Genomic DNA, 26,297 nt, shown 5'->3' with positions numbered 1-26,297 from the left:
GCTCACAAGGAGGCATCCATCATCCATTTTTCGATGTTATATCATTTCATATGCGGATGTAGCTTTCAAGCGTAGCAGATTAAGCAATTTAAAAAATATTATGAAGTGTAGCAGATTAAAAATACAACTCAGCTGACTTGAAAACAGCAAATTACAGAGATTTTTTCATCACCAGCATAGAAGGAGCGTCATATCCTGCTATCCATCAATTCTCGTGGCCCTACATTTTTTAAAAGATATGTTTTGGTAGGAGAGTCTACGCCTATTATTAAACAGCCAACCGACTGTGCTATTATTATCAATGTTCCCCTGTGAATTTAAACTATATATAACACCTAATTACCTTATAAAAAATTTCTAATATATTTTTAAAATTTTATGTTTAGTATAGTAGAAGCATTCCTTATTAAAAAAATATGTTCATGAATTTACTCTTTTTAAATGTATAATAAGAATCTTTCGTGATATAGATAAAGGAGAAGACATGGTCAAACATGACGTAACATTTAAAATTCACTCATGAATATATGAAAATTTTGAAAAGGAGGTCAAGGAGGATGAATAATGTAAAGCCAGAAATGTAAAAATCTACATTCTCTATAACGACGCAAGCCCAAACAATGGCATAAATATTGACTTAAAGAATTTCAAACAGAAAGTTAGGCTATACCCATTCAAAATCAAAATTTCCATGGTGATGTAGTATAGGGAAAGGATTCATTAGTTGAACGCCTTCCAATTCTTGTGATAGCAGTAGTTGATTTAATACCTCAATACTTGTTGATTTAATGTCGAACTTTTGTACAACATTGCACCAATAGTTGTATGATAAGTGCCAGTAATTGAATGAAATATACCATTTGTTGTGAAAAGTAATCAATCATGTGATGACACATCAGCTGCACAAGTATTGGGGCCCGTTTGCACACGTATTGGTCTCTCTTTTATTTGGGCTGTTTTGGACACCTTGGCAAAAAGCATGTTGATGTGGCATCATATTTGATGATGTGGCCCTGAAACCTTAGTGGACTTGCCAAGTAAGCTGTTGTAAAAAAATTGGAGTGATTTGAAATTTCCACGTAAGATATCTAGAAGCGCGAAGTTAGGATGCACATCTAGGGGAAGAGCACCAATAGTTGAGCATGTATCAATTGTTGTGAGGGTTGTTGATACCTTTTGTTCCAAAAATTGAACAAATAAAACCTATTGTTTGAAACATAAAATATCAACTTTTGTTAGGAAATGTACCAATAATTGTAAGAAAATGTACTAATAATTGTTAGGAAATGTACTAATATTGTAAAAAGTAACCAATCAAGTGATGTCATATCTTGACAAAAAGCATGCTGATGTGGCACCATACTAGATGATGTGGTGCTGAAAGCTTAGTTATAAGCAAGGGACTTGCCAAGTAAGCTACTGTAAAAAATTGGGAGTGATTTGAAATTTCCACATAAGATTTTGAGAAGCACAAAGTTAAGGTGCTCAACTACTGGTGCTCTTCCCTTATTCAATTCTCTCCCCATTAATTTCCATTGATTTACACGCCGCTTAAAATTACAATTTTTTGTTTTATTGGAAGAAACTAAAAATTACAAACTTGTACGAGGTATCCCCAATAAAACAACTGTACGAATGTTCAATTTATAAAAAAAACTGTACGATCATGGCAAAGGATTGAAAATAGGTGATCCGCGGGTGGATTTTTCAATGACATGGGTGTTTCCATGTAAAATAAAACGTAGCCTCGTAAGGTGTTTGAATTATTTGAACTTGCCAGTCTGGAGACAAAACCCAAGATCGAAAAGTGTTCCCTGTTGTGTTCTCAGATATAAATTTTGGAAGCGTCGTGATTTTTTTTTGGAATAGGTCTAGGGGGAATGGCTTAAATCATACACACTGAACTTAAGAATAAGTAGATTCTATTTCTTTTTTCCTCTCCACCATGATTACTGGAAGTGAACACACAAGTTAATCCAAAAAATACTTATTATAATTACAATTACAATTATATCTATTCCTGATATCTGTAACCGACAAGTAACATCGTACGGCTAGCAATTTAGTTACTCGCTCTCCGATTTTCCATTCCTAGGGTAACTTTAGCTCATCCCTATCCTTGAGACGAAAGCAAAACACATGAAACACGCTCTGCATTTGGTATCCATCCAAATTAATTGCCTACTAGATTCCATTCCTCTATTAGTGATGGTCAAGATTGACAATACGGCTTAAGCGCAAGCTACTCGTGGGAGCTTAGTCAGATGTAAATTCCGACAAAATAATTTAATTAATAGGTTAAAATCAGTAACAAATGCCAATAGTTTTATAAACAGTAGTCATCGTACTGTAATTTTAGCAAATTAATGAAGTGGGACCCTTTACTGGACTGGCATCTAATTTCATGTGCACAACTACAGCTGTTTTCCCGAATGTTAAATCATGTTCATGTCAGTGACTTTTGGACAGGTTGTATGGTAGGGACGTCTATTCTGATTTTAAAGAGTGGTATGTAGATTTTTTATCTGACAACGGAGAGTGCATAACACTCTTGTTAATCGACAGATTCATCTTTTTTGAAGCCAAAATAGACAGAGCCTTATGATAGCTCCTTGATATAGCTGCTTGTTAGCGTTTCTTTTATTTTTCAATCCAATATTTAAACTATGTGGGGACGCAGCGTTTAATAGTGACACTGTCATTCTGTACGGTAGATAAGCCTTGCCAATGTTTGTGGACGAAGATCACAGTTGCAATAGTTACAGTAGCATTGATTATGATGCGTTACATTATTGGAAGGTGTGCATATGCTTAACAGGGGAATGAAGGCTATGAACAGCTCGCCAACAAGAGCTGTTCCGAGTTTCATTCACTTTGAAGGTTTTACATTGTTAAGAGGTCCAAGAGTTCAGACTTCGTCTTCATCTTGCACTACCAGGTACGCTATACATGAAATTTTTTTTAAAAAAAATTTAGAAACATAAGCTTTAACTTTGAATTTAATGATGTAATTTCTTTATTATTATTTATAAAGAATTTTAGTGCATCCGAAGAGACGAGGAAAACTTCTTTTCTCTTTCTTACTAAACTGAACTCTAAATAAAAAAAGTTATTGAAATGCATCTGTATGATATCATGTGGTTTGGAGATTATATTTAACGGTTTTATGAAAGGTAAAAATAGAATTCTAATAATGGTATTGATGTGTCATGCCCCAATGTTCCTAAATAAACTTCTGAGGCTATATATTTAAAACTATTTGTTAACTTTTTTTTTAGGGTAGCTTCTATTTTGTGTGAAGGGTTTCTAAATTGTAAGCATTTCTAAAAGGCTGGATGAGGATTTGTTGTCAACTAAAACACATTTTTTAAAATAAACTTCACAAATTTGATATTCTATATTTATAATATATAAATATTTATTTTTTATATATGCTTGTTATCAGACAATTTATTTTGAGCCTACCAATAACTTACAATACATGAGATTGCTCAATATATCATATAAGAAACACTTTAACTATATCACAAATGAACAGACACATACCTTACCCTACACCATTTAAACTTGTGAAAGACTAATCAGAAACAAAGTGGAGCTCCTCTGAGTTTCAATTTCTGATGATAGCAACAGTAAAGAAAATAGGTTTAACGAAGGTGCCAACTAGCACTAAACTTCCTATGAAGATTAATAGGTCTGAAGGTAGGGGTACCCATTAAAAGAAAACTGATAAATGGGACGAAATGGTTTCTTGAAATTCTCTTTCCTTTGTCAATTTTGCTCCTTGAGCGTGAAAATTGTAAAAATAACTTTGAGGTATTCTTCAAGCTACTGAATCTATCACTCATCAAATTTCATTTGGCTTTTAAGGGTTATATGTTGCGTATGTTTCCACTTAAGATCTGTTGTATGGTGAACTTCACAGCAAGGATTAAATAATTTGAAAATGAATATTGAATTTTCACTATCCAGAAACTAGAGGTTTGGATTAGACAGTTTTAGAATCGCCCATGTACGAGAGTAAAAGTTTTGAGAATCAAATACCTCATTATACAATAGTATGGAAGTTTGTGTTTATTTTAAAATTTGAAGTACCAGAAAGGCTGCCTGCATAGTGGTTGACCTAACTTTTTGTCAGTAAAAAATGGTGCTCTACAGAGCTGCTACCTGGAACTATGGCTTACTATTCATAGAACAACATATATTCTCTTCATATATTTTTTGTATTAAGCCTTTTATAACAATTGTTAGAGAAAAAATTGCGGTGGCAATGTGAGCTGAGATGTACTCTTGCCTGCAGAACGATATTAAACTTAACCACACGGTCAAACCCGTTAAAACCGGACAGACCGATACAAATTTAATTGCCTGTCAAATTAGTCATTCCATTAAAGGTTGCCTATTCACAACGGGTTACATTTAAAGTTGAGAGTGAGAAAAGTAATATTGATCGTTAAGATCGACAATACTGCTCGAATCACAGGCCAATCGTGGGAGCTTCCTCAGATGTAAATTTTGGAAGCATAGTTTAATAAGTTTAGATCAATAACCATCGTCATGCGGATGATAACACTACAGTGGGTGAAGAGGAATAAACTTCGAAAAATAAAATAAGTGTAATGAAAATGTCAAATTGTTGTAGAATATTTATCCTCATATTGCTATCAGGAGTCAGTTGTAGTCTAATACATTGATCCGGGTTTCATTTTATCAGTTTTTAATATGATTAAGATGTGAAATTGGTATATACCTTTTTTTTTAATGATGTTTAAGTATTTACTTTTAAATATAGATAAAATGTAAAATTGTTGTAATGTCTATGAATAAAATCAATTTAAAATTATTATCCATTGTATTATACAAGGTCATATATAATATTTATAAAAAAAAGAGGTTGACATTATAACTTGAAACAACTATTTCAATCTTTGTGATATCTCTTAGTTATATGGTCGTGTGGCTTATTGTGGTAGCTTTAGCTTTAGCATCTAATTTCATGTGCACAACTAGAGTGGCTTTCCCACATTGTGTTGGGTTAAGTGCACAACATGTTTTGATTGATAAAAGTGGGATAGGCTCATACCATTACATAACCACAAAGCAACACCAAGAGTGCATGAGGGATGCACAACTAGTGAAAAAAAAACCCACCAAAACAAAACAACACCAAAACAAAACAAAAACCCATGAGGGCGAATAGAGAGCCATCAACTAAACTAAAAGACCAACAAAACATAGAAGAACTTAAACAACCACAAAATACAAAACAACCACCCAACACAAACACAAAGAGATGGTCTACTACATGGGGGTACTCTTTTCTTGCCAATCCTAGCACAAAATAAGCACTTTATAGAAAAAGACACATTTTTTCTCGACCCAATCCTAGAGCCAAAAGAGACCAATGAGGAATCAGGGGTGGATTTAACTAGAGATGTCATGTGGCCAGGACCCATAACTAGGGAATACATGCATTAAGTGCACAACATGTTTCGATAGTTGCATTAAGCTATTCATCCAATCCTATAGATAAGTGACACAAATGTTTGTGACATGGACCATAGTCTCTATAACTTCATTAAGATTTAATACCATCACTTATTTTAGGTAGATGTGCATTATGGGAGGGAGTAAAGTCTACTAATACTGATTTTTTAAAATCATTATTCAACATAATAGTCAAATATTAATTTAGATTAACAAATATAAGATAAATACTTATCATTTTATTAATATAGATGAATTAAAAAATTATTATTAACTATTTGATCATTGAATTAGTAGATGTTTAAGTAGAGTGATAGACACTTAACAAAATGTAACTACTATTATTATTATGCACTTATGAATTCATATAATTTAAATTATTTTATTAATAAATGGGTAATATTTAAAAATGTACCTTTTCTTTGCACCACCGAGTACACTATACATTTATCTTTTATAATTAAATAGTAAAAACATGACTATTTAACTCTAAAATATAAAGATAATGTGATTAAGGTCATTATATAAATATGTACTCATTTTTAAATTACAAAGGAGAAACACATAACGAGATGATATGAGATCAATTGGTGAAGCTAGAAACACATATAGGCATTTTTGTCGCCTTTCTAATTTAGCATCAAGTTCCATCAATCTAAAAGTTACTCTTAGTGTTGAAGGTTTAAGGATGCAAGAGGATTTTTCCATTATCATAGTGATCCATTAATTTTATTTTCAAGGTCTTCCATAAAGTATGCCTTTTGAAACACTCCAAATTTGTTTCTTCCCCCTATAAAATTTTGATAGTGCTTGTTAATAGCCTGAATTATTTACTCTAATAAGCTATCTTGTTGGAAAGGTTCACTTTGACAAAGTGCACAAAGAATATGTAAGGTTTGGATTTTGTATAGGGTCTACTTTGATGTTTTCTATAACCTCACATTTTTTTTATTTTTGAATTTGTTTTAGTTGGCTATGTAGAGGTTATCCTCAAACATGGCCATTAGTTTGTTTGTATGCCCTTTCTTATTTTCCCACCTAGGCCCAATATATTTTAGTCTCTAATGAGGGCACTTTCTATATCTCTATATGGTGTAGTTTGTTTTTTTCTCTTTGCTATGCTAGAATTTTTATTTAAAATAGAAAGCTCCTTTAGCATTGTGGTTGTTTAAGTTGAGTTAGATAAGTTTTTCTCAACTAATTTATAAAAGCAATTTTGTGTTGAAATTAATATTTCTAAGTATATGAATGTGACTATTGATATTCATAATTGTGACACTCTTTGTGTTTGTTGTCTCCACTTGTCTAAAATATTTTTCAAATATCAATCCTCTTATTTTAATACCAAGTATTGCCCCCTTTTTACTTCTCTGAATAAGCCCACTTTCTTATCTTACTAATAACCTACGTTTCACAAATTATTGATATGATGGCTAGTTCTTAAGGAAGAACCCTTTGCAAGAGTCTTAGAGTAGATCCCCTTATGAGATTAAGGGGTATCAACCCTCACAAGGTTCAAGTGCAGCACCCCTAACTACCTAGCACACATTAAGGCATTCAAAACCAAATAAACCTTTTATGGAAAATATTATTTTCTTAATTTTATCACTTTATTTTTAGTAACATAAATCCTTACTATTTCTAAAAATTTGGATAGATTTGCAATTAATCTTACATAGCTATTTATAATATTTTTATGACTACTGAGGATTAGAGTTTGTAGCAATAAGACTCAAAGAACATAAATATTTTTTGAAAAATATTAATTTTTTTGTTATTATTTTGTGAGGGATGCATGTGAGTCCTGGGTAAAATCAATAGATGTTCAAGAGCCCCTTCAAAATATCAGGGACTTCTTAGAGTCTTAGTGATGTCTCCAAACTAGGGGGACATCTTATAAACATACTTATTTGCGGAGCGTGTCAAAAAAAATGCCCATGGGTACATGGTGGTGGTCGTAAGGTGCTAGGGGATATTTACCCCAATTTACCACATCATTAAAATGTCCCCATCTTAGAAAAATTAGTTTTAAGAAGATGTGATCCTATGGAACAAGGCTAATAATACCCCTTCTTCCATAAAAGGAGGGTTGGTTAACAATCACAAGTCATAAAAATCAAATTCCTAGTAATGGTGGCATGTCACTTAAAACCTTAGTTAGTAATGGTGATAAGACACCTAAACCTCGAGGTGGTATTATTCAAGACCTTACAACATAGGTAAAAAAAAAATCCACATATAGAAATTCATTCGATGAGGTGAATAAATCCAAGTTCACTATAAAGTTACTTCTAGCCTTTATGTTATTTTAATTAAAGATAATTTAATCTCCACCCTCTTTTCCCCTAGTGGCTCAACAATATTCTCATAGTTTATTTGGGTGGTTCAAACTTAATAGCACTTCATCTTTGAGTGTGCAACATATGAGGATATTTGTACACAACTTATGCAGACATTTTGAAGGGCTATAATATAAAAGAGATATTTCAGCAAACAAGACTTCACAAGAGTATTGGCTTAATGATTAACATCCACAACAAAAGTGCTGACAATGAAGAGAACTTGAAACTTGTTAACGATATTTCTCTTGGTCCGATAGACCGATGTTTTCTTGGACATCATTAAAACTCATTCATTCATTCATTCGGATTAAAAGGATCAAAATTTGATTGCCCTCATGAATCCATAAAGGGAAGATGGTAGACCTAGAGCATCTTGGTGAAATAGTGAAAGTGTGACACATGTCACTCATTTGTTGAACCCACTATAATGTTAAGTCTATTTAATTAAACAATGTTGATTGTTTATCATTAAATATCTAATGGTGGCTTGCACCCTCATAGATGGATGGTAGGTCCCAAAGGGCCTTGCAAAATTGTGGGATTGGTTTGGTCTTTTGACATGGCTATTTGATGGTGCAATGTAAAGTTAATATACCTCACTTCTATTGGGTTGACCAGTTTTTAAATTAGGTCTGTGAATGGCAAACAAATCTTGTATTTTGAATACACCAAAAATGATCATGATCAAGATGAAGATCAATATTCCCGTTGCTACAAAAGAAAGAGGTCTTAATAACATCTCTAGATCCATAACACCACTATAACATAGTACATATAGATCCTCAAGATGCTTCTAACTTGAAAAGATGGTCAACAGTGAAGAGGATGTAAGAAAATATGAATTTTGGTATGAAATAAGATCCACATACTCAAATAAAACTCGTTTACTAATATATTAAAGAAAATTTTCTGTAGGAAAATTTAACACCTCAAATGGGCGAAACCATTTTTTATATTTGCATCTAAAAATTTAACACTTCATCATGCAAATAACAATTATAGCTTACACACAATGACAAGATATCATGTTGCTTGTATTAATTGAATTTGGAGTTCTCTTAGAAACATTTTTACACTTACTTATGATTATGGAATAGAGTAGTGTTTTCATATGAGTATCTTATGGTTCCAATAGACTTATGTACCTTGGCACTTAGTATGTTTGGTTATAGAATTAGCTCTAGCTACATGACGAATTCCTTAGGACTTGGCTTTGATCAATGAAAAAATTAGAATTCCATGTTGATTAGAAGTATTATAAGGGCATCTCGGTCACACTCCAAGGTGGATAGTTATCATCATCACTCTTTCTCTAGCAATTCCATAGTCTAGATAGTTCTAATAAGTTAGACTATAGGCCTCAGTCTTTAGAGCTTCAATTGAGTCCATAGTCCATATTGTTCCCATGTTTTCATTATAAGGTTCTTAGATTCTTCCCTAATCACTAGCCTTTAATAGAATAATAAATGATGTGCGATTACTTTCTTTCCCCTCTGAAACTGTCTCAAAAGTTTAATATATAATGGAGTTGAATTGGAATCATTGTTAAATTAGATTTGTGTTGATTTTACTACACCATTGGAGATGAAACATATGTAACTCTAAATTTTAGATTGGCCCTATCTAATGATTAGTATTGATGGACATCTATAAACAAAGGTAGCAAATTTCATGTGTTGAGTTAGACACACAATCTATGATAGAAACACATGGAAAATGTTAGGATCTTACTCAAATGGATAGATGTCACCAATATACTCTCTTTAGTAATTTTGTAGTCTAGATAGTTCAGACAAGCTAGAATTTATGCTTCAATAGTTAGAATCTCTATTGACTCCATATTTTAGATTATTTTCATATTTTCAATATAAGTTTCTTTAAACATTCTTTCTCTTATGAATCTTTGTCACTAAAGTTTGTAGAACAAAATGGAGTTGAAATTGTTTCATCCCTCCATACAAATTGATTCCCCTTTCCCTTGTTCATAATGCTTAATCTGATTGCAAAATCTAAATTTGGGACAAAGGAGGAAGTGATTTTGGTAGCAAAATTTTGCATCCTAGACCACTCTCTTTGTGGTTTGACATCTTTGATGGTGTGAATGGTGTTGGGAAGGGGTTCGAGGTTCCCTTTTGGTGAAAGAATCGTGCTAGAGGGGACTGACGTGGAGGTTAGGCATTTTGTGTTGTGGAATGATGGTGCTAATCGTGAAGCCAAAAAAGAGGAGGCAAGAGTGGGATGGGAATCCTTGAATGACTACATTCAGTAAAAAGAAGTGGAAATACAAATTGTGAGGGCAAAGAAGTAGAAGGACAAGACCAAGAAGACCGATTTTTCTCAAGAGGACTACTAGGTTAATGGCCTAGGTAAAAAGAAAATGAAATTACAAAATATCTGTAATTTTTTTGTAAATTTTTCTTGAAAAATTACACAATGTTGAATGTTTAAGTATGTAGTATGTAAAATGGCTAGAATCCAAATTTCGGGTGGCAGGTTAGTAGTCTTTAGCAACAAGTTATTTGTAGGTGGGCAGGTGTGGGGTTTAATGATTAATCGCTATTTTTGGTTAATTTGGATGAGAAAATGTATGACATTTTATAATATTAATATAAACTATATTTTACCAATAAAAAATAAATAATAAAAAAAAATTACACATAAACATAGTTAAGTTTTTAAATTAATTAAATTTAAAAAATTCAAAGTATACTTCAAATAAAAGATTAAAAAGACAATAAAGTATAGTAAAATTGGTAAAATTAAATTTTTGAATTTAATATTAAAATTAGAAGTAAACTCAAACGAAAAATATTAAAAACAAAAAGAAACCTATTAAAAAGGTAAAACAAATAATTATGCTTATGTAGTTTTTCTATTATCTTTTGATATCATAGATAATGTAAAATATTATTAATTTTTTTTTTAATTTTCGAATTAATGTTTCATAAAATTTTTTAAAATATAATAATAAAAAATTATAAAATATAATAATTTATTTTTTATGTTACTCAAATTAATATAAATTTTTAAATTTTAGATATAAGATTTCTATATATTATTAAAAAAATTAAAGGAGGATCAAATTTTTAAAATCAATGGTTAGTGAAAACAAAATAAAAATATTTAATATTTATCTTTCAATTCTTCAAATTATTTTATATAAACTAAAAATTTCTCTTTAAAATTATATTAAGAATTATCTTGTGTAAAAATACTTTATTAAAAAAAATATCTTTATTTGTTTTCTTTAAATTTTCTAATTTATTTTATATTTTCAAGATAAATATATGATTATATCTATTTAACTATGATCAATTATTTTTTAAATTTTAATTTAACTATTTATAAAATAAAATAAAAAATAAATATTTCAAAATAGATTATAAAGCATAAAACTAAAAGGGACGTGGTCATTCAAAAGAAAACTGGGAGGATGTAGTTGATAGAATAAAAGATGATGGCATGGAAACATTCACATGCATTGTATGGAACAAATCTCCTTTTAATTGTTTTTGTGAGGCATCTCAACTCCAATAATGACCAAGATCAATTTGATCATCTTGAAACTCTTCTTGACTAACTCAATTATTGATCATCTAAAACAAGTCACACATTTAATAATTTGAAATGCTATGTGCTACAAATTATTTGCCTAGCTTAGGAATCTAGAACTTTTGTTTTTATAATACTATTTATACTGTTGATGTTATGGTGTCATATTTGATGGGGTGAACCTAAAATCTTAGATTTAAGTAGGGGAAGAGCACTAGTAGTTGAGCATGTACCAATTGTTGTGAGGGTTGTTGATACCTTTTGTTCCAAAAATTGAACAAATAAAACCTATTGTTTGAAACATAAAATGTCATTTTTTGTTAGGAAATGTACCAATAGTTGTTAGGAAATGTACCAACGGTTGTTAGGAAATGTACTCATATTGTAAAAAGTAACCAATCAGAGGATGCCATATCAGTTGCACAACTATTGGGGCCTCTTTTGCACACCTATTGGTCTCACTTTTATTTTGGGTTGTTTTGGACACCTTGGCAAAAAGCATGCTGATGTGGCACCATACTTGATGATGTGGTGCTGAAAGCTTAGTTATAAGCAGGGGACTTGCCAAGTAAGGTACTGTAAAAAATTGGGAGTGATTTAGAATTTCCACATGATTTTGAGAAGCGCGAAGTTAAGGTACTCAATTACTGGTGCTCTTCCCCTAGTAGACATTTCAAATAAGTTGCTATTCACATTCAAGTAATTCAAAAACATCATATATGATTTAGAGAGGTTAATAGATATCTACGAGTCCTTTCCCTATATTTAGCTAATAATATTTTTAATCTAAATCTCTTAACTCAATTATATCCCATCATATGTATATACATTTCATACGATCAGAATCTTAAACTATTGTAAGTGATATTATATTTGGACAATTAAAATATGCTATTTTAAATATTAACTTTACAACAATTTTAGAGGTTTTTATTTTTGTAAATTTATGGAAGATACAATTTTAATAGTATATCTCTTATAGATTTGAGCCTTCAAACAATAAAATTTAATATCATTAAAACTTTATCAAAAAGGAAACATAAATTTTCGGCATGAGTTTTCACAGGGAAGATATCTTCTTAAGTCAATTGTATATATTTTTAATCAAAATTTTGACTCACACTAACGAACTAACATTAGAAAGAGAAGAGAATAGAACTAGATTGCCTACATAATATAAAAAAAAGGAGGTAGATGAAAAAAGTGATGGAACTAACAATCCAACATTAGGAAGAGATTAACGTAGGACTAATTGCATACAAAATATTAGAAAGAAGGGGGAAAAGTGATTTATCAAAATTAGACATGAAAAATAATATGTCGGTGTGTTTATATATTTAAATGAAAGTCTCCTGAAATTAGACCAAAAATTTTGAGTGGAAGTCTCCTATAAGGTCTCAGGTAAGCCGCTGGCAAAACAATACAACTTTCACCTGTTCTCGAAGCTTGGAGTATATTCACGGGAGCTTAGAGTATGTTCACGGGGGCACGGCTTAAACATCACACACTAAGCCTTTGACTGCTTAGGTGGCAGTTGTGGGCCCATTTCCTTCGCCAAGGTCTGCTTCCGTCCGTTCCCGTTTCCGTTAGCGCTCAAATTCAAAAATTTCTCCCACGCAAATTTCAATGGATGCCCGTATATGTTCGATTGCAGCCCGTGGGCAGTTTTTATTTCCCACTGCTCTGCTAGCTTATGCTAAAATGGGAGCTTTCTGAACAGGGTTTGGACATCCAAGAAAGTGCAATAGAAGGGGCATTATTTTTAGATATTAGTTGGAAATGCTCTGGGTTTGAACAGGGCGTCGCTTATTCCTATTGAAGGGAATCGACACCAAAGATTCCTGAGGAGCAATGACACAGAAAGAATACTCCACATTCCAGGACCTCCAATGTCTGGTTTTGGCTGCCATCCCGTGGAATGAACAAGAAGCGGAGCAAACCGACTTAGCAGCAACTATGTTGTCATCTGTTACCTTGTATGATTAGAGGATATGCACAAAACTGATTTGTTGAAAAGGATTTAGAAGCTTTCAACAAAATGCGATTGGCAGGCGTAACGCCAAACTCCGCAACGTGTGCCATGATCCTCACAACTTGTGCAAGAATGGGGTTTTGGAACAGGGTACGGAGATCCAACGCACAATAAACGGTAGAGGAATTTTGGAGATGGACCTGAAACTTCCCTGGCAGACATGTATGCAAAATGTTTAAGCATAGAAAAGGAGCGTGAACTGTTTGACTGAATGCCTCCGAAAATTGTTTGGCAGGAGGATATGTAAAATGTGGAAGCACAGACAAGGGACCTGAACTGTTTGACAGAATGCCTCAAAGAAACATGTTTTCTTGGAATGCCCTGATTGCAGGATATTAACAAAATGGGTTGGGGATCTACCTCTTCTTAGGTACCAAAACATTCAATAGTAGGCTGTAAAATCTCATAACTTTAACAATTTCCTTATCCAATATTATAAATCTACTTTTAATGTCACGAGTAATTATCAATTGAAGCAAATTCATAGCATTTAGATCTTTAGAGAAAAAAAGTATTCATATATATAAGGCTAATATTGTCAACAATTACTTGGATGCATGTCATGCTCTTATTTCAAATATTCTATTGTCTAATGGCCTAGCTAAGTTTCTTATCACTAATGAGGGTGTAGATATTACACAAAGATGAAAGAGATGTCAATGTTGGCATTACCTGAAATGAATCCTTTGATAACATTCATACCAAAAACTTCTAAAATGACAGCTACAACATCAGTAGTGTGGTAGAAGAATTTTGTTTGTCAATCTACCTTTGATGATTTCCATAAGGATACTATGTTTGTTAGTTGTGTCTTTTGTTGGTATATCTTTATTTTGTTTAGGAGTATGATATTATGTTTTTGAGTTGAGGTATTATAAATATTTAATATTAATCTTGATCTATTAAGATAAAATTGTAATAAAATGTTGTGCTACATTAATGTAGTGTGCATGTGAGAACATTGTTAAATTCATGTAATGTGGTGGCTTTTGGCCATTATGGCAAATTTCCATGGAGTGGTATTTTGGTGCATTTTATGGTTTTACATTTGGGTGGCCTATAGTTCAATGACCACCATGATAATCAAGCATCAATATTTGAAGGAAAGGGGATCCTTTAAGAAGAGCTCAACTCATGGATAAAAGATTACTTTAAATCTTCACTTGTAATGATATAGTTGTCTTGAGGTTTTTTTATGTTTGTCTTGGGTATTTCGATAATAATGTACCATTTATTATAAGGCTTATGTAAGGGAGGATTTCATAGTGATTGATAGTAGCTTTCTCCAATGTAGCTTAGAGTATAGATTATATGCTTTCTATTTCCTACACATTTCAAGGATATGGAGGTGTTGAATTTTAAGGAAATGGTAGTAAATGTAGAATAAAATTATTAGTGATAATGTTAAGAACATTTATTCAATTCCTTTAGGATTTATACCTATGGACAGTGAAGAATTGAAGCTAGCACATTGTAAGTTGTTATTTTCATGATTTTTGTGTAGATGTAGGGTTCATGTATTGACAACTTTCATGATGATTTATAATATGTCTCAAGTCTAGAGTTCTCGAGTGACTTCACAATTCTAATCTTTTTGTGTAAGTAAGATCCACAAAGCTTAGCATAAGAAGGATTTATTTCGTGAAGTAGATTCCCATCACTTGATTCCATAGCCAGTAGTGTCTTAAGGGATCTAAAGCAAAACCCTAACACAATATTGATTAAAAAGTTAGTGGATTGCAATGTGGTAGAGAATTCAATAATTTTGGCAATAATTTTGGCATTATGAAGCTTGTTGATTCCTTTGCTATTTATGATATTTTTGGTTATGGTCATGGTGTTTGTAGGGAGTGGCATTTATAATTTATATGTATTTTTTTTCTTTTTTTCTTTTATATGTTTGGAATGGTAATTTAATGTTCCTTTGTGTTTTTGTATAGATGCTTCATAGTTGACAATTATGGTAATTCACTCTCTATGAATACAATCTTTATATTATTCACTTCTTACGAAAAGGCCCTAATAAAATCCCCAACTAATCAATCTATAGAAACATAACATTAAAATTCAAAATAAATAATCAATTAGGAGAATTAAGACATAATATTCTATCATGCAATATATGAGCACATTATTGAATTTAAACAATGACTAAATTGAGATTGAGACCTTGAATATACATTCTAAATAGGAGATCCTTATCTTCAAACCCATCACTATACGAAGAAATCAATAAAGGGTTTGCGACTGGGTCAAACTCCAAAGGTTTATCACACTTCATGATAGGCTTTTAAAATTATTCATCATTCATCTCTATTTTAGGTGATGATGGTGGCACCAAGATGCTTTGCTACTTTGATATCATTTCTAATTTCCTCTCTAGCTATTCAGACTTTATCTAGGATATAAACTTCCAATTTATAATCGCTTATGGGTACATTCAAGATTTTTTCTGACATCAACTATTTGTAGTCAAGTTGTCATTTCCTATTATGATAAAATGGGTTAGCCTCAACTAGGGGATATATTCCCCCATGAAATGCTAAATAATTTCTATTTAAAAACAATTTAATTTCTTATATTTTTAGTACTATGTAGATTAGTTTGACTAGGAATTTTATACTAGTTTTCACGCATGCCCTACATTCTCATAGTGGCTATCTTAGAGAGTCTTTGTCAACTACCTGATCTTAGAGGATTTCATGACACTCAAATTACAATTTTGGCATGTCAATCCTTGACTTCCTACTACTTCTCCTTCCTCATTTTCTTCAAGTTGGCATGCTCTCCTAGATCAGTGGGAACACTTTAGCATGAATGGATACCTCCTCTATCAAAGCAAAAGGTCATGGTTTAAATTTTTTATAGAAGTAGGTTTGGTCAACCAAATAATTAATTGGAAACTCTTTTAGGCAACTTAAATTATTTCGAAATTATAATTTTCTAGTTTCACCATAAATTTACCTAATTGCCCCACCATTAGAAGATAACTATGGGAGATTATCTAATACATTATAAAACTCATAAATTAATTATACATGGTATGTGAATATTTTAGTAATCTATATTAAACTCAAATGACAAGTAGGGAAGTATATGAAGGGTCACTATGTCACATCTTGATTTTAGTCCCTTTATCTGGATGAATACACTATTAGGTTTAACACCTAGGAATGTAACACTCACATTGACAAACAAAGGGCCTATTTTAATTATAATAGTAAAGAGATTGGATATTATTTTTATATTTCCCAAATTGATTGAGCATAATGATTTTATAAAATTTGAAATAATTATATGCTTGGTTTTAGATCACCTCCTTTGACTTTACAAATCATGGAAGATCTTCTAAAGCCTGAATGCACCTTCAACTTTAAAAAACTATGTAGTTTTATGATCAGCCCTTCATATATCTTGTCGAACATTGATGAAGCGAGCTTCTAAAAATAAGAATAGCCAATACATATTCTCTACTAAAAAGATCATAATCCTAAAAAAATCGTAAGGATTGGAATAGTAATTCCAATTTTAAGAACATTCTATTGGAAAGGAATGGTTAGAAATGTAGCTAAACACTCTCAATGGATTAATCATAGTTATAGGAATCGACTAGGATCAATTCATGAAGAAATAACTCTTATCTTAAAACTAATAGATGTCAAAGGAAAGGAAAATTAAATCTAGGGGTAGAAATCTTGAGACATTTAGCTAGCTTAACATGAAAAGAACATAAAAGTTTTCCACAGCTTAAGTAGGTAAAAAACGAGCTACCAAAATCACTTTTATAAATTTTTTTAGGAGAATCTCCTAGTGAGCCTACACCCATTAGACTTGAATCAATTTTCCTTTTTAGTGAAATTATTCCAAGTGAGGGGGATTTAAAATTGTAGGAGAAAATAGACTTCTTATATTTTGTTCTCTTTATTAACACAAGTGAAGATAGTCAAATAATAATGATGCCTTTCATTAAAAAGGAGATGAATTTGGATTTCATTTGAAGTGAACTTAAATAAAGCCCAAAGACCTAATGAATTTCATGTTTCCTTGTTGGTATACCATTGAAAAAAAAATTGTGGTGGCTTGTAGTGAAGCCTAAAGATTCAAAAGGTTACTGAAAGAACTCAATTGTATGTTTATTACATTAATCCTGAATAATTCTTCCCTTAAAAGTCTTTTATAAATTTTCGATTAATCTCCCTTTGTAACAATCTATATACAATCCTATAAAAGTCAATGAAGGACAATCTAAAATACACACTTCTTTTTTAATCTCCCAAGAACAAAGTACCTTAATCTTTGAAATATTCATCATTGAAGGTATCAACACTAGACATAAAAGAAAACACTCAATTTCCAACATAAATAAAAAACCATGATAATGTACTTCAATGAAAAATGTATACATAGAAACCACTCACTTAATGATTTAATCACTCACTCCTTTATTTTTTGTATACATAGAAACCATAATCATTCAAATTATCTAAACACATTTTAGTTATTTAGATCTAATTAAAAAGGATTTCCCTCTCCAAAAACTATATGTACATCAATAAAAAATGTGACAATATTGGAGGGTCAATGTAAGAATTACTAGAAAATTTATAATTAATATTTTTTTAATTATAAACTATATTACTACTGCAGCGATTAAATGCAAGTTTAAAAAATAACTTAAGTAGACAATAGATTTTATCGGTAATTATTATTAAAATTAATGACTATAGGAATTACTAGAAAATTTGATAATAGTAAGAAAAGTGTAGAAGACATCCAAAACTATTAAAAGAGAATGTAATAAAAAGTAAACCTGATCACTTAAAAGATAAAAAATATTATATCATAAAGAAAAATGAAACACTAATATTTTTTTAATTATAAACTATATTACTACTGCATACAGTGCACAAAAATGCAAACTTAGTCTAAAAAATGCGAGCAGAATAAAACTGGGAAGCGATCTAGCGCCTTCAGTTGGATACCTAGTCTACCTTACTTTAGCAACCAGTTTCTTGATTTATGAGATCAAACCATTTGCCGGGCATCTGAGCGGGAATAGTTTGGGTTTGAAATTAACGAGCAGTACAGTTTGAACGGACGCTGGTGATAGAAACGGATCACACTTAGCAAGTACAGTTTAAACGGAAATGGGAACGGATGCTGCCGACATAACGGGCCCACACATGCCACCTAAGCGGTGAAAGTAGCTTAGTGTGTGCTGTTTAAGGGTGGCCGTTCACGGGAGTCTGGAGTGCGTGACCACCGTCCAGTACCAGTACAAGAACGAACTTCGTCACTGTAGTCGACAAGTAACATCGTACGGCTAACTGAGCCTCATTCCCAGCCTGGAGACGAAAGCAAAGTACATGAAAACCGCTCTGCCGACACAAATGAATTGTATAGATGGTGTAAAAGGTGCATGTATATTAGTAAATCCACACTGTTATTTTGGAATCAGAATAGACGCATCCTCAAATTACATCGTTTATTAATGGTTGCCCATTTGTCATGAAGATTGACAATACAGCTTAAAGGTAAGTTATGTAAATTCAGAAAGAAAAATTTAATTAATATTCAGTTAAAATCTGTAACGATCATTATTCCAATGGTTCTATTATCACTACTCATCGTACTGTAAATTTTGCGAAGTCAAGAAGTGGGGCTCCTTAGTAAGTACGATCCAATTACATGTGCACAGCTACAGCTATTTTGATAATGTTAAGTCATGTACATGCCCGTGACTTTTGATAGCCTAGTGAGTGACTTTTGGACAGGTTCTTGTCAGCGTTTCTTTGTATTGTCATTCCAATATTTAAAAAAAGTGGCGATGCAGCTTTTAGGTTTGTGATCGTCTCTCTAATTTTCCAGACGTTATGTCAGGCAATCCATGTGAATATACATACTCATTTCATATTCTGAAATGACATTACCCACTGCATACGGCTTTCCGTAGCCATTCACGAGCAATTCGCAGCGTAAACCGCTACTAATGTTTTCGTTGTTTAAGGGTTAGGATAGAATTGAATCACTGCATGAGGTTTAGGATAAAGTTCAGCTCCTTGATAATAGAAGGAATATTATCAATAGCTTGATGGAGCGTCATAAAATAAATGATTTCAAACAGTTGCTTGTAGTCTCCACAGTGGGATTCCAGTAGGCAATGGGCCCACACGAAGGTCAATTTTTTGAACTTTGCTCAACTCCCATGGTGCTGTCACATCACGAAGTGTTTCTCTTCATCCAGGAAGGCACTGGCTATGCAGGGGAAAATTTGCACTGCACGGCCAGCGCCTTCCTCTATGCATTGCACGACCTGTCAGCAGTCTGCAGCGCCTTTAAACGGAAAACGCCCACTTGCACCCGCCGGAACTTCCAACCGTTCTCCCCGTTGAATTTTGTTTATAATGTTTGAATTTATATTTTAATTTATTTTTAATAATAAGTTGTGTTTAAATTTTTTTTTTTATTTTTTTATTTTTAATATAAATAGGAAGTTTTTAATAAGCATAATTTTTTTTGAATTTATGTATTTAAATTTTTAAATAATAAATTATATTTTTTATTTTCTTTAAATAGCTTTATTTATTTTACTAATTATTATTTTATTAATATTGAAATTAATATAATAGTATTACATTAATATAATTTAAATAATATATTAATTGACATCATTCTTTAAATCAATGAAAATTTCAAATTAATAGTGTTTATAGATAAGATTTAAATGTATCTTTAATAATGTAAACACATATTTTTTAATCCAAAAATATCCATAAAAATAATTTCCTATGATTTTCTTGGTACCTTAGAGAGAATCATCTAACTTGTATGTGTATTATGATGGAGAGGTTGCAACATATTTGAAAGCATTGGTTGAAAAGTAAAATATTTTCATACTTAACATAATAACAAGCTCATTAGTTTATTTGATTATGTGGTAAAATGATAATAATTGAAAAAGTTATTTTTGTTTTACACTAAAAAGAATATTGTTATTCATATAATTTGACGTCATTTTTTGAGATGTTAATTTTTACATTTCTTGTTATTTTAAATATGATGTATCCATATGAAACACAAATTTTCTGTTGATCTTAATCAAATAATAACAATAATGGACACATTGCAAAGTGGAAATGGTAAGTATGAAATGAACTTGAGTCTTTAATTTGAAAATTAATTTTATAATTAATTCGATTTATTTTGCAGTTTTTTATGATATTTATATAGATAATCATGATCAACATTTTTTTGGTTATCATGTAGTGTATTATAAAAAAAGTATTAATTTTGTAGTACTTTAACTATATTTTAAAAGTAGATCTTCAAGGGAGTGGATTGTGGAATTAAGATGAAAACATCATTTGTATATTGTACTTTTGAGTTAGACTACTACTGTATATTTTAAAAATTGGGTGACTTTCTTAAGACCGCAATGGTCACATTTCTTATTATGTACATAAAATGGCATTGCAATGATATCTCCTATGCTTACATTTGACAATAAATTTGGTGGTGTGAGCTTTCATATATTGTGATTGTAACTAATATGAATGATATGTGCATTTGCAATGGATTTGATTTCCAATCATGGTGGTAGCTCTATGATGCTTTAAGTTTTCATTTGTATATTATATCTCTTCATCGTCATGTGGTATGTTTATGTTGTCTGTCACTTCCCATCCAACATTTGATCTATTGTGTTTCATATGGATACATCATATTTAAAATAACAAGAAATGTAAAAATTAACATCTCAAAAAATGACCTCAAATTATATGAATAACAATATTCTTTTTAGTGTAAAACAAAAATAACTTTTTCAATTATTATCATTTTACCACATAATCAAATAAACTAATGAGCTTGTTATTATGTTAAGTATGAAAATATTTTACTTTTCAACCAATGCTTTCAAATATGTTGCAACCTCTCCATCATAATACACATACAAGTTAGATGATTCTCTCTAAGGTACCAAGAAAATCATAGGAAATTATTTTTATGGATATTTTTGGATTAAAAAATATGTGTTTACATTATTAAAGATATATTTAAATCTTATCTATAAACACTATTAATTTGAAATTTTCATTGATTTAAAGAATGATGTCAATTAATATATTATTTAAATTATATTTATGTAATACTATTATATTAATTTCAATATTAATAAAATAATAATTAGTAAAATAAATAAAACTATTTAAAGAAAATAAAAAATATAATTTATTATTTAAAAATTTAAATACATAAATTCAAAAAAAAATATGCTTATTAAAAACTTCCTATTTATATTAAAAATAAAAAAATAAAAAAAATTTAAACACAACTTATTATTAAAAATAAATTAAAATATAAAATCAAACATTATAAACAAAATTCAATGGCGAGAGGGGTTGGAAGTTCCGGCGGGTGCAAGTGGGCGTTTTCCGTTTAAAGGTGCTGCAGACTGCTGACAGGTCGTGCAATGCATAGAGGAAGGCGGTGGTCGTGCAGTGCAAATTTTCCCCTGCATAGCCAGTGCCGGCAACCCATGTGAATATGCGCAATCCTTTTATATTTTGAAATGACAATACCCACTACTTCTGCCTTTCTGTAGCCTTTCAACTGCAACACTCCACTTACGCCTATGAGTACCTTTTCAACGGCAACTCGTCAGTAATGCATACACCGCAATTAAAACATGTTTCATTGTTTAGGGTTTAGGATATAAACATTTTTGGTAAACTGATCCTGAAAGTCTTTAACCCTAGAGTTGAGGAGTTAAACGGCCCTACTAAGATCACCCAAAAATGTCTTTCGAAAAGTTTGTGCTTCACACTTTGTGATGCATCATCATTTTTTCCTTGTGCTCTTTAGTAGCATCCTGATGATGGATCAGAGAGTGTGATCAGAAACATTGATGCAAAAAAACTCGCACAATCAAATCTAAAAGCACACACGGATCAGAGAGTGTGATCAGAAACATTGATGCAAAAAAACTCACACGATCAAATCCAAAAGCACACACAAACAGACTAATGGATTGTGGAAATCTACTAACATTAGTGGACTTCTTCTAGATTGTTGATATCTATTGTACATTCTTTTTCTTCTAATAAAATTATGCATTTTTCCAAAAATATAAAAATAAAAAAACTAATAAATATAAACTAAAGTTATTTCTTTGTGTTGAAATTATTTATGATTTATCTATAAATAAGACTAACAAATGTGAAATAAATGATTCTCTAGAAATTATGTAGGTAATGCATTGAAAAATACACCAGAATCATAATAAATATCTAAATGTCCTTGCCCTAGTGGTACTTCCCTCCATAAGATTAAAGCCCGTGACATATATGTTGTGATGTCCTATGATCCCACCATCCTCTCCCACATTAATCAGATATGGTATTCTGATCTTGATGCATCTCTTTGGCAGTCCTCCTTCAACAAATTTTGGAAATCCCCTATTGAACCAAAAATTAAGTATTTTAGATGGCTTCTCTTTATTGATAGGTTGTCGATAAGAAAGGACAATTCTAATACTGATCTTTGCTCTATTTGTAAGACCTCGGAGACTTCTAGACATTTTTTTTTTTACTGCATTGTTGCTAACGAAATATGGATTATGTTTGGTTTTATCTTACCTCTCAGTGTAAATATTTTGGAGATTGTTACCGGACATATTCATGGAATTAAAAAAGATGCTAATCTTCTTTGGTTTATTCTCTCTGCTTATATTTTATGGCAATTATGGAAAATTAGAAATGATGACAGATTTGAGGATCGACCCAGGATCCTTACCGAGTCTTTGAAAAGCCTCACCTTTCACAATATTGTTGTGCAGGTATCTATCAACATGGACATTGAAAGAAACAAACTGCTTAGGTTCCTCAAAGATGGGGCACCTACCATGTTAGTCTATGAGATGCGTGGCAGGTACGAATGGATGAGAAGCGTTGAGAGCCTCGCCTCCTTTGACCATGCCCTGAGCAAGCTAAAGAAGGAAATACATGACAATGGCATGGCACCACCACAGATTGCTATGCTTGCCCAGATTCAAGATAGAAGGAACATTGTGTGGATGGAGGGCCCTGCTAGGTGGACTGCCTAGGTTGTAAATCAGAATGATATCCTCTATTGACATATACTGCCCCCCGGATTTTTGCTGTGAATTGATCGTTTCGGGCTGATCGCATCGACATATACTCCTTTTGTGGCTCCCTTTTGTTGCCTTGGCTCGGGACTGTGCTATTCTGATTATCATTTTGTTATATTTGATTACTGCCCCCTCGGTTAGGATATTTTGTTGGCTGATTAGTTTATCTGAAACATATATTCTCTAGCTTAGTCTGTTGATTCTACATGTTTAATTCTGTTTTTGTGGGTTGAGGCTTGCCTCCACCTCTGGTTCCTTGATTTTTTGTAAACTCTCGATTTAAAAAAACAAAAAAAAGGTCCTTGGCCCAATCTTGTTACATGTTTTTTTATTGGAGCATGGGGTCCATTTCGCCAAATTTCAACTGTCCCCACCTTCCCAAGGTTCTGTTGGCTGCACAGACGTTGCCAATTTCTTTTACACGGTTTCCATACGCAACTGCAAGTTGTCAGCCATGTTAATATCGACCGTACGGTCTTCTTCTCAGCCAAGTCTTTTGCTTTATGTAGTAATTCAAGTGGACTAATGAAGCATTCCCTCACGAACTGAGAGTTTGGGTGAGCTGGTTTAGAGCAGAAACGGTGAGTGAACGCTTCTGGGTCTACACGACTTAGAGATTTGAGTTATTTTAGAGTTTTTCTTTAGCTATTGAATATACTTATTCATTACAACGTTTGTCATCTGTGATTGCTGCAGCTTATGCGCATCAAGGCCCATAACACCTTCTATTTGTGACTGTCTTCTGGTAAGTTCTTTCCTTCACACTAAATTCTGAAAATTATACAAGTATGATTTCTTTTACAGAAATGCTTCTCAATGCTGTCATCGGTAAATAGTCTATTGTAACGATAATTATTTATACTTTATTTAGATAGTCAAACAAGTTGTTTTAGAGAAATTTATTTCCAGTGAATCTATCACTAAAGTTATTTCTAAATCTTCTTAGAAACATTGTTATTCAGGTGTTTTTTTTGTATAGTTCTTTCAAAATGTAAAAGAATTCAGCTTAGTAGTACTGGTTTTTTTTTTGGGATAATCCAGTGGTATCCCCAATCCTATAGTTTGCGACTCTGCCCAGCGACCTCAACCACCCTTGCCCTGGGCTTTTTTTTTGGTGCCACGCAACCTCAACCACCCTTGCAGGGGGCGAACGGAGGCGAGACTAGTCCACTGGAGCTGCAAGCCGAGGCTCAAACGCAACATGCAGCAGGGAAAACCCAGCCGGAGTGAATCGAACCTTGGACCTACATGGGACAAAGCCAAAGCCTTAGCACAACCATTCCAACCGTTTGAGCTAGCAGGCGAACCCAACTTAGTAGTACTGTTAGTTTGAGCTTTTAGTCAGCTCTTGATTAATCCTTGTGTGTCGTTGCTGTTTGCTGACTTCAACTGATTACTCTGGTTATTTGTAACTAATTGTAAAACAATAAAGCTAAACGTAAAGATCGAAAGACAGATTGAAAGAACATTTAGAAAAGACTGTAGTTGACTGTTCCACATCATAACTGTGGAAACAGTGTTCTGAACTGTTGAGGTTATGAAAATTGAGTGTATGGAGATAGATGTGGAGCAGTGTTTAGAATTGTTGCAGTTTATAAAAAATTGACTGCAGGACACTTAATTTTGTTGGGTGAAGCTAGGACTTACCCAAGATCCTCCACCGTGTTTTGTTGGGTGAAGATAGGACTTCGCCTCTAAAGGTAAACGTATACCAGAAAACTATCTTTGCATAGAAATTGCACTCAAAACTTCCATTAAAAAGTAATACGTGTGAAGGTAGAGGTACCCATTTTAAAAACTGATAAATGGGATGAAAAGGTTCTTTATTTGCTATTTTAAAAAAATGTTTAAAAAAGTTGAGGTTATTTATTTTCTTTGAGGCATTCTTCAAGCTACTGAATCTATCAGTTACCGAATTTAATTTGTCTCAAGGGTTATATATTGCCCATATTTCCACTTCAAAAATAAAGAGTGTGGTACTATAATTTGAAACAACCACTTCAATCTTTGTGATCCCTCTTGGTCCTATGGTCTCCTGGTTAATTGTGGTGGCTTTCGAATCTAATTTCATGAGCAGAACTAGAGTTGTTTTTTTACAATATCGTATTAGGTCAAGTGCATAACATTAAAAAATTATCTTTGTGATCCCTCTTGGTCCTATGGTCTCCTGGTTATCATTTTTTTATGTATCTAAATTAAAAAATTATTATTAATAATTTGATCATTGAGTGAGATGATGTTTATGTAGAGTGATAGACACCTCGAAAATAGTATCTATATTATTATTATTGTGCATGTCTATATTCATATAGTTTGGAATTTTTTTATCAATTGATGTTCAAAAATTTAAATCGGATCTCCTTTGCATGACAAAGTATACTATACATCTATGTTTCATAATCAAATAGTGAAAATACGACTCCTTAACTATAAAATTCAAAGATAATATGATTTTGGTCATGATAAATAATACAAAGTTTTGAATTTAGAAGGAGAAAAATATAGATGATATGAAATCAATTGGGGAAGCTAGAGTTCATGAAGGTTCTATGATATTTAGGTCTTGATTTTATTTTGTTTGTTTATGTCCCTTCTAATGTCACACTATTTCTGAGTAGGAGATTCTATTATCTTTCTACATATATTGTTGGGCCTTTTTACTTGCCCTACCTATATGCATTTTTGTTACCCTTTTTATAGAATCAAACCTCATCACTTGAAAGTTTAGTCCTAGTGT

General features: G+C 32.0%; 1 long non-coding RNA gene across 1 annotated transcript; it reads left to right on the top strand.

Moving 5' to 3' along the window:
* The first annotated feature begins 2,590 nt into the window (after positions 1-2,590).
* On the top strand, positions 2,591-25,437 carry LOC131856234 (uncharacterized). The gene is made up of 4 exons (XR_009358359.1): positions 2,591-2,938; positions 23,249-24,141; positions 24,257-24,305; positions 24,602-25,437. It is a non-coding gene; the product is annotated as an uncharacterized LOC131856234 (long non-coding RNA).
* Positions 25,438-26,297: the final 860 nt, after the last annotated feature.

Source organism: Cryptomeria japonica, chromosome 7 (assembly GCF_030272615.1).
Source record: "Cryptomeria japonica chromosome 7, Sugi_1.0, whole genome shotgun sequence".
Classification (NCBI taxonomy): Eukaryota; Viridiplantae; Streptophyta; class Pinopsida; order Cupressales; family Cupressaceae; genus Cryptomeria; species Cryptomeria japonica.
The sequence above is the reverse complement of the archived record's forward strand: the minus strand, read 5'-3'. Positions and strand labels throughout refer to the sequence as shown.